This window comes from Montipora capricornis, chromosome 9 (genome assembly GCF_036669925.1).
Source record: "Montipora capricornis isolate CH-2021 chromosome 9, ASM3666992v2, whole genome shotgun sequence".
Taxonomy (NCBI): domain Eukaryota; kingdom Metazoa; phylum Cnidaria; class Anthozoa; order Scleractinia; family Acroporidae; genus Montipora; species Montipora capricornis.
The window spans coordinates 13,118,655-13,128,654 of NC_090891.1; the positions used below are offsets into that span (position 1 = coordinate 13,118,655).

Here is a 10,000-nt window from a genome sequence, read left to right on the forward strand (position 1 = left end):
AATGCTCATCGTTATGTCCGTGAACAGCACCTTTACCCTTTGCGACTTCACAGGTGAATTGATTCCTTGGGAAAAAGATCTTGAAGACAAACAGGATGGTAAAGAAGAGGGCCACAGCGACCTTAAAGATTACAGCAAGTAGTTGGACTTCAACGAGCCTGCTAAGGATACGATCACACATCTCACGTTTCATGGTGTACCACATTCAGAGTAATACTTTTGCGAGGGTTACTTCGAAACTACAGTAGAGCCCTGAAAGTAAGCAATGTAGCCTCTTAAGAAGAGTTTGCTTACCTCACCGTACAAATCATATTAGATGCGCTCGTCAGAGTTAATATATAGATTTAGCCAAGCCTAAAAGTGGAGCTCCCTGGTTATTTATTCTTACTACCTGTAGTGTTATTAAAAATAAAAGGTTTCGAATTGTCCGCGGTTTGAGGTTTCCGTTTGCTGCTTTAAATAATGAAATAATTTTCTTTGCTTTTCTCTATAGAAAAATTCATTGCCTAACTAGTGAATTCCACGGTAAATTTTACGCTAAAAACCGATATCGCATGAATCACGAAGCGATGAGTACGATATCGGTTTTTCGAGTGAAATTTACTTTGGAATTCACCAGTTTGGCAATGAATTTTTCTTGCACCGCATGAGTATTAAAAGAAAACAAGCCCACCCTCAGCGAGCGAATGGAAAACGAAAAAAGCCATTTCAGAGTCATCTGTCAATAGCCAGCTAATAGGAATTACGCTAAAATTAGGAGGCATTAAAAAAAACTTTGTGAGGTCAAAAAATTGTTTTACTGACGTACTTTATTCCAGTTTATCTCTGAAAAGGAGATCATTTAAATTTTGATGTATTTTATTAAAACACGCCAGGTTGGCTTGGAACAAGAATCGGCAAAATGCAACCAAGAAAGGACGAACTTCAAACAAAATCCGCTCCAACACTTAAATAACGTTTAGGTGCTTTAAACAAACTTCTGAAAACACAAATTAGTGAAATTTCCCCCTAATTTTACGAGAACTCCTTGCGATTACGCGTTTATAACATAAGGGCAAAATTTTCTTGTCATTGTCGAGGCACATCGAAAACCAGTTGGGCAAACGGATTAAAAAGAACTCAAGTTGTTCGATCGCATTTTAGAGCAAAAGAAATCAACTTTTTCTTTATGTCCAAGAGAGTACAGATAATTGTTATTACCTTCCAGTTGACAATAAGAAATCTATTTTCATTCCTGAATAAAGGAAAAACCGATTAAAACACTTTTTGGAAATAACAAACGTGTTGAAAACTGGAAACTAGTGTTACACGAGCTTTAGTTTGATTGACATGTGACAGGAATTACATCTTATCTTGTTTTTTTTGGCGGTATTATATTTTGTGTATTGGCGGAATTATATCTCGGAATCTTAGGAAATCGTCTCTACCAGGAATTGTATTCTAAAAGGAAGTCATCTATCATTAAATAGTTTAGATCATTAAAACATTTAGTGCCGAGACCCGGGATTGAAGGATTGAAAGAGTGAAAAAATGAATTAACCTCGTGTAAACTTGTCGTCGGAACCCAAGAAACGACTGAAGAAGAAATCCATGGTCCGCGAAAGTCATCGCGCATTTGTTAGGAAAACAATCCTCGCGGCAAAGGAACAAATTGATAAACGGGGAGATCCTACCGTTTTGAAGAAGCTCAAATCCTTGCGATGTACCCTTCTAGATAAATTGTCGGAGCTCAAAATATTGGACAGTGAATTTATCGATTTGGTAGACGAAACGAAACTAGAAGAAGACGTGAGCAATAGCTGTGACTTCGCCAGCGCTATTCAAGCCTGCATAGTCGACCTAGAAACAGCAATAGAAGCTGAGGAAAATACTGGAAAGGGTCAGGATATACAAGGAACGACATTGGGCTCGCAAAACTCTAACTCGAGTATTCAGGCCGGAACACAATCAAACGCGTCAATAATTCCGATCCACGCAAAGTTGCCCAAACTGGAATTGAGAAAATTTTCAGGCGACCCAATCAACTGGCATCCCTTCTGGGAATCGTTTGAATCGGCCATTCACAAAACCACCACCTTAAGCGACGTGGAAAGATTCCAGTATCTCAAGTCGCTCCTTGAAGGTTCTGCAGCCCAGACAATTTCTGGTTTAGCATTGACAAGCTCGAATTACAACCACGCGGTCCAACTTCTAGACAAGCGCTTCGGAAATAAACAAGTCATTATTTCGAAACACATCGAATTGCTCATGCAGCTTCCAAAAGTAAGCGACGGGAGCGACTTGAAGCAATTGCGCCAGCTTTTGGATCGAACGGAGGCGGCAGTTAGAAGTCTAAAAGGAATCGGTATTTCGACTGAGACATACGGAACATTTTTGACACCTGTAATTATGGGAAAGATCCCACAAGAGTTACGCCTCATACTGAGTCGCGGGACATCAGAAGATTGGGACCTTGATACAATTATCAAGTCTTTCACAGAAGAATTGCAAATTCGAGAAAGATGTGCTTTGGGAACGGTAACAGAGCAAACAAAGTTAAAAGAAAAACGAGAGTTTGGTTTTAGAATTCGCACAGGTCAAAACAAAAGACCCCCCACATCGTCAACCCTGGTTGCAAACAACGAAAGACTGCTGCTATCTAAGGATAAATGGTGCATTTTCTGCAATGGACCTCATCCAACTATCAAATGTTCTGTTGTTACCGATCTAGAATCTAGAAAGAAAATTCTACGTCAAAAGGGAAAATGTTTTGGTTGTCTGAGGAGCGGTCATGTGAGTCGAGATTGTCAAGCAAGGTGTCATCGTTGTAGTGGGAAACATCACGTGGCTTTGTGCAGCGTTCAACACTATCCAGAGTATCCAATCACGACCAGAAGGGCTAGAGACAGCAATCAAGAACAAACTGTGAGTACAAACTTGTATTTTACTCAAGACGTTAATAACAAGTGCATCTTGTTACAAACGGCCAGAGCTAACGTCAGAAGTCCTCATGGAGGAAATTCTTGCAATGTGAGAATCCTTTTTGATTCTTGTTCCCAAAAGTCTTATATAAGCTCACGGTTAAGGAGCAAATTGAGCTTACGACCCATTGGAAGCGATACAGTTCTAATACAAACTTTTGGAAACAATGAACCCTCATTGAAACAATGTAGCATCGTTCAGTTTGCATTGGAATGTCAAGACAATTTGACAGTGTTCATTAATGCTTATGAAGTTGAGTTGATCTGTGGTCCCAGCACAAACCAGACCATTGAAATTGCACGACAGTGTTACCCACATCTGCAAGGCTTACCTCTGGCTGATCACTCACGAGGTGATGAGGATCTAGAAATTGATGTCATGATTGGAGAAGATCATTACTGGTCTGTGGTTCAGAATCACGTGGTAAGGGGGAAGCTACATGGACCAGTGGCAATTCGCACAAGATTAGGATATGTATTGAGTGGTCCTGTGAATGCGGCAAGTGCGAATACACAGTTATCAACTGTTAACGTGTCCCATGTTATGAAAACTGAATGTCAAGTCAAGGAAGAGAACTTAGTTTCAGATGATTTCTTACTGAAAGAGGAGCGAAGTAAGTTTTGGGACTATGACACTCTTGGAGTAAAGGATAGAGAAGGAGATTTTCTTGAAGACTATCTCAGCAAAGTGAAGTTCAATGGAATCCGTTATGAAGTGTCTCTTCCCTTCACGACTGAACACCCGATTATTCCAGACAATTACTTGTTGGCACAGAATCGCCTTGTTTATTCATTGCAAAGATTAAGGTCCAAGCCAGAATTGCTCAAACAATATGACAGTGTCATCAAGGAACAATTAAGTGCTGGTGTTGTTGAATTGATTGACAAGAGTCATGCTTTAGATACCCTTCCTGGAACTGTACATTACATTCCTGATAAAGAAGTATTGAAAGAAGACAGAATCACTTCTAAACTACGTGTGGTGTATGACGCCAGTGCTAAATCCCGCAATGAGCCAAGTTTGAATGACTGTCTCCTACCAGGTCTAGCCTTAACTCCATTGATCTTTGATGTCTTGCTGAGATTTCGCCTCCATAAAGTGGTTTTGATTGGTGATTTAGAAAAAGCATTCTTGAACATTGAAGTCAATCCAGCAGAGAGAAACTTGTTAAGGTTCCTATGGGTAGATGACATAAACTCCCCGAATCCAGAAGTGATCACACTGAGATTCACTCGACTTGTTTTTGGTTTAGTTTGCTCTCCATTTATTTTGAATGTAACATTGAGGAACCACTTAACAAGGTATGAGAACATTGATCCTGAATTTGTGGCTGCTGTTGTGAGAACTTTGTATGTTGATGACTTTGCATCTGGAGAGAACTCGGCAACGAAGTGTTTTGAACTTTACCACAAGTTGAAGTTGCGGTTCAGAGATGGAGTTTTTAATATGGGAAAGTGGGCATCGAACAGTGAAGACTTAACTGAAATGATCAAAAGAGCAGAAGAATCTTTGTCTTGGGAACCGGAGCTGTCTTGTAAGGCTACCTCTACATTGACCGAGCCGAACATTGAGGAAGAAGATTGGACAATGTCAAATTCAAACAACACTGTGAGCGAAGAAATCGTTGTCAAAGTAATGGGAGTTCAATGGGATCGGATGGAAGATAATTTCGAGTTTGATCTTGCTACCTTTTCTAGACAAGCCTTAGAAGAAACTTTCACTAAACGGACATTATTGAGCAGTACTGCTCGGTTCTATGATCCATTAGGCCTGCTGTCACCGGTTATCTTACCCTTAAAGTGCATGTTCCAAGAAATTTGTCATTTAAAACTTGTTTGGCATGAAGCTTTGCCGGAAGGTCTCGGGTCGCGCTGGAAGGAGTTACTACAAGACATGTGGAAAGTCTCAAGCATTGTAGTGCCTCGTTGCATCCTGGGTGATGTTCAAGTCGAAGACATCACGTCTGTTTAACTGCATGGGTTCGCAGATGCTAGCAAGTCTGCGTATGGAGCAAATGTCTACATCAGGTTGACAACCTCTGGAACCAGTTCTGTTTGCCTTCTAGCGTCCAAAACAAGAGTTGCTCCCTTGATCGGTGAATCAATCCCTCGACTGGAGTTAATGGCCGCCTTGACACTTACTTGCGAATTTGATGACAGCCGTGCATGAGGCATTGACCTGCACTGTGAAGATAGAGCTTTTCAATTGGACTGAATCTCAGATCGTGTGGTGGTGGATCAATAGAGAGTTTAAACAATAGACCAATTCGGCTAACTCAATGTTGTACCCAATTCAAATCTCTCGGGGTTAAGATTCTTTGTGTGTTGAATTTGCATGACAATGAAGCATTCACATTCAAATGATATGGAAATACTTGGAACAAAACGCTTTATTCCCAAAGGATTTGAATTGGGTACAACATTGAGTTAGCCGAATTGGTCTATTCAAGCTGTTTGTTCAGAATCGAGCTCAGAAGATTCGAAGTCTGTGGAGTAAGGATCATTGGAGATATTGCCCGTCTGAGTGTAATCCTGCTGACATAGCGTGGCGAGGGTCAAAGAGCTCTGTTCTCGCCCACAGTGATCTATGGTGGAAGGGAGCTCCATTTCTGAAAGAAGGAGAAGTTCAGTGGCCAAACCTACCTGATAATCCGATCGGTGAGAGTACATTCCCAGAAGAAGTAACAAAGGAATTGAGAAGGAAACCTGAAATTTCAAATGTTATGACAGTATCCGTGCTGTGCTTTCAGAACATTTCAGAAGTCATCTGTCCAGAAAGATTTAGTAGTCTCAGTAAACTTGTCAGAGTAACCGCGATGTGCTGAAATTCATCCAGAAGCTTAAGAGGAAGATAGAAACAACTGACATCAGTATGGAGGATCAGAATATTGCTACGAATCTCTGGTGCAAAGACGTTCAAGCCAAAGTTGAAGAAAAGGAGAAATCAAGTTCGACTTGGGATCAGTTAGGAGTCTTTAAGGATGCCAACGGACTTCTGCGATGCAAGGGACGAATCCAGAAGTCTTCACTTCCATACTCAACAAAACATCCCATTCTGTTATCTAGAAAGCAGCATTTCACTAAGCTTGTGATCATGCAGTCCCACGAAAACGTGAATCACAATGGAGTTGGAGAAACTCTTACTGAAATCCGATCACAATTCTGGATAATCAAAGGAAGACAAGCTGTTAAGGATGTACGTTCCAAGTGTGTTACGTGCAAGAAATTACAAGGAAGAGCCTACAGCTCTCCACCTACTTCACCACTACCTGAATTTCGAGTTTCAGAGGAAATGGCTTTCTCTAAAGTAGGTGTGGACTTTGCCGGACCCTTGTACGTGAAGAATATATACTTGTCCAAGGGGGAAATGCACAAGTGTTACATTGCTCTATTTACATGGGCTAGTACAAGAGCTTTGCACCTTGAACTTACGCCAGACCTCTCCGCCAATTCGTTCTTAAGAGTGCTGAAGCGATTCTTCGGTAGAAGAGGACTACCGACCCTGTTCATTTCAGACAACGGGAGAACTTTCCGAGATGCAAAGGTTAAGAAGTTTGCTCTTGATCGGAACATTGACTGGAAATTCAATGTACCCACAGCCAGCTGGTGAGGCGGATTCTTCGAAAGCTGTGTGAAACTTGTGAAAAGGTGTCTCAAGAAAGTGCTCGGAAATGCGAAGTTGGGTCATGAAGAGTTAGAGTCAGTGTTGATTGAAACTGAAGGCGTTTTGAATTCTAGGCCATTGACTTATGTCTACGATGACCTAACAGAAATTCCACTCTCGCCTTCTCATCTTGTAATTGGTCGTCGACTTCTGGATCAATCTGCTGCCATCACAGTACCTGTAAACACTTTGCCTAGACGAGAGAGATATCTAGACCCATTTCAGAAATCGATGGAAGAAAGAATATCTTACAGGTATCCGCGAGTACCAGAAACTCACGGGAGGTGAACCAAGAAGAACAATTGAAATAGGAGACGTTGTGCACATCTATGCTGACAAGACACCCAGACAACAGTGGAGAATGGGGAAAGTAGAGAAACTGTTACAGGGACAAGACAACGTTGTGCGCGCAGCAGAAGTGGTAACAGTAGATAATTCTCTCCGCAATACTAGCTTAAAACGTCCAATTCAAAAGCTCTATCCTCTTGAAATCAATGTGTATGACGAACACGCAACTAATGCGAGAACAGGACAGTTTGACAGTGGAATGAACATTCAGATAGTTAGAGTTGAAGACATCCCTACAGTGATCACTGCTCCGTGAACTGTCTGACCGTATCTTGAGCGTTTGACACTGAAGCCAAAGAGCTAAATTCGGTTTTGCCTTAAATCAGTCTGATTTGTTTAAACTTTCTTGATTGACTACGACGTCAGTCAGGGGGGAGTGTGTTGAAAACTGGAAAATAGTGTTACACGAGCTTTCCTTTGATTGACATGTGACAGGAATTACATCTTAACTTGTTTTTTTGGCGGTATTATATTTTGTGTATTGGCGGAATTATATCTCGGAATCTTAGGAAATCGTCTCTACCAGGAATTGTATTCTAAAAGGAAGTCATCTATGATTAAAGATCATTAAAACAAAACGGTTTAGTGACTAAGGAGAGAATTTGTGGAGTAACTTCTTGCACTAAGTATGAGCTGTTACTGGTATTCTTTTTTGTCGTTGCCGTTCTCTTTCGCTCTCCTTCGTTTCTGTTCTAGTCAAAGGTCCTCAGGCATCATGTAGCCTAATCAGAGCTTCTAAAGATATGCCAAAAATTGCAATACAGCACCTCTAAGCAAATTGAAAATAAACACTCAGCTTTAAATTTATTTCCCTCCGATGCTTGACTTGAATAACAGCGTAGCCGCCTGTGTGGACCACAGCTACCATGACATGTCAAACTGGATTGAAACCAGCGAAAAATGCAGAAAGAAAACATTTTCCAAACCGTTTTCTATCTGAACACGAAAAGCGTTGACTGAGTAAGAACTATAGTTTATGCAGTATGGCCGTGTAGCCGCGTCGAGCGACAGAAAGCGCGCGAAGAATGAAGCCTCGTTTATGTTTAGGTGAGTTAACCTGACTTGAACCTGCAATCCAATCGAAAACGAGTACCTGGTCAGCGGTCAACTTCCAAAAAACAGCTGACCTCGGTGAGCTACAAGCTTGAGCCCGCGATATGGTCACGTGATACTGGTCAGTGGATACCTTGTTTTGACAAGTGTCAATTGATCAAAACTTGGATGTCCAATGCTGTAAACTACTAATATATAGATTTAGCCAAGCCTAAAGGCGGAGCTCCCCGGTCATTTATTCTTACTGCCTGTACGGTTTGTGAAAATGTTTCCGGTTGCTGCTTTAATAATTAGATCATTTTCTTTGCTTTCTTCTACAGAAAAATTCATTGCCTAACTAATGACTTCCCCGGTAAATTTTACTCTAAAAACCAATATCGCATGAATCACGAAGCGATGAGCGAGACATCGTTTTTTCCAGCGAAATTTACTTTGGAATTCACCAGTTTGGCAATAATCTTTTCTTGAACCGAATGAGTTTTAAAAAGAAAACAAGCATTAAGCACAACCTCAGCGAGCGAATTGAAAAGGAAAAAAAGCCATTTCAGAGTCAACTGTCAATAGCCAGCGAATAGGAATCATGCTAAAATTAGAAGCCATAAAAACAACTTTGTCAGTTCAAGGTCAAAGATGAGTTTTACCGATGTACTTTATTCCACTTTATCTCTGAAAACAACATCATTCACATTTTGATGTATTTCATTGAAACACGCCAGGTTGGCTTGATACAAGAATAGGCAAACTAAGGCAATGCAACCAAGAAAGGACGAACTTTAATCACGATCTGCGCCAACACTTAAATAACATTTGGGTGCTTTAAACAAACTTCTGAAAACACAAGCTACTGAGATTTCCCCCTAATTTTACGAGAACTCATTGCAAATATGTGTTTATAACATAAGGGCAAAATTTTCTTGTCACTGTCGAGACAAAACGAAAACCAGTTGGGCAAACGGATTAAAGAAGCACTTGTTCGCTCGCATTTTAGAGAAAAACAAACAAATCAACTTTTTCTTTATGTCCAAAAGAGTACAGATAATTGTTATTTAATTCCAGTTGACAATAAAAATTCGATTTTCGTTCCTGAAAAAAGGAAGAACCGATTAAACCACCTTTTAAAAATACGCATCCTCTTTAAATAACGCATCCGCAAAAATAAACGGTTTAGTGCCCAAGGAAAGAATTTGCGTGCTAAGTATGAGCTATTACTGGTATTCTGTTTTGTCGTTGTCGTTCTCTTTCGCTCATTACTTTCGTTTCTGTTCTAGACATAGGTCCTCCAGGCATCATGTAACCTTATCAGAGCTTCTAAAGATATGCCAAAAATTGCAATACAGAGAAAAAAGCGGCTCTAAGCAAATTAAAAATAAACACTCAGCTTTAGGTCTACATCCCGCCAATGCTTGACTTGAATAACTGCGTAGCCACCAGTGTGGACCACAGATATCATGATATGTCAAACTGGATTGAAACCAGCGAAAAATGCAGAAAGAAAACATCTTCCAAAAGAACTTTCGTTGATATATAGTACGGCTGTGTAGCCGCGTCGAGCCACAGAAAGCGTGCGAAAAATGAAGCATCGCTTATGTTCAGGTGAGTTCACCTAGGTTGAGCCTGCAATCTCATTGAAAACCAGTACCTGGTCAGCGGTCAACTTTTAAAACAAGCGGACCTCGGTGAGCTTAAGCTTGAGCCCGCGATATGGTCATGTGATACTGGTCAGCGGATACCTTCTTCTGACACGTATCAATTAATCAAAAGTTGGATGTCCAATTCTCGGTTTTCACATGACGTCACGACCGCCATGTTGGTGCCCCTAAACAAAGAAAAGGCGGCCATGTTGGTGCCCCGACCAAATCCTCCGGGAATTTAACTCTATTATTATGCAAACGCTTCCTTTTGTTTTCGTTGAAAAACATGGCTTTTGATCACGTGAGTGAAAACCAGCAATATCAAAGATGTGTGCTGTAAACTA

The 10,000-nt window shown here is 40.8% G+C and overlaps 1 protein-coding gene and 1 long non-coding RNA gene across 5 annotated transcripts in view; one reads left to right on the forward strand and one right to left on the reverse strand.

The window, feature by feature from the left end:
- LOC138016671 (uncharacterized) overlaps positions 1-10,000 on the forward strand; it is a 310,549-nt gene that overhangs the window by 37,463 nt on the left and 263,086 nt on the right. The gene's annotated exons all lie outside the window — the stretch shown is intronic.
- Positions 1-10,000, reverse strand: part of LOC138016670 (uncharacterized) — a 171,002-nt gene that overhangs the window by 11,987 nt on the left and 149,015 nt on the right. The window lies entirely within an intron of this gene.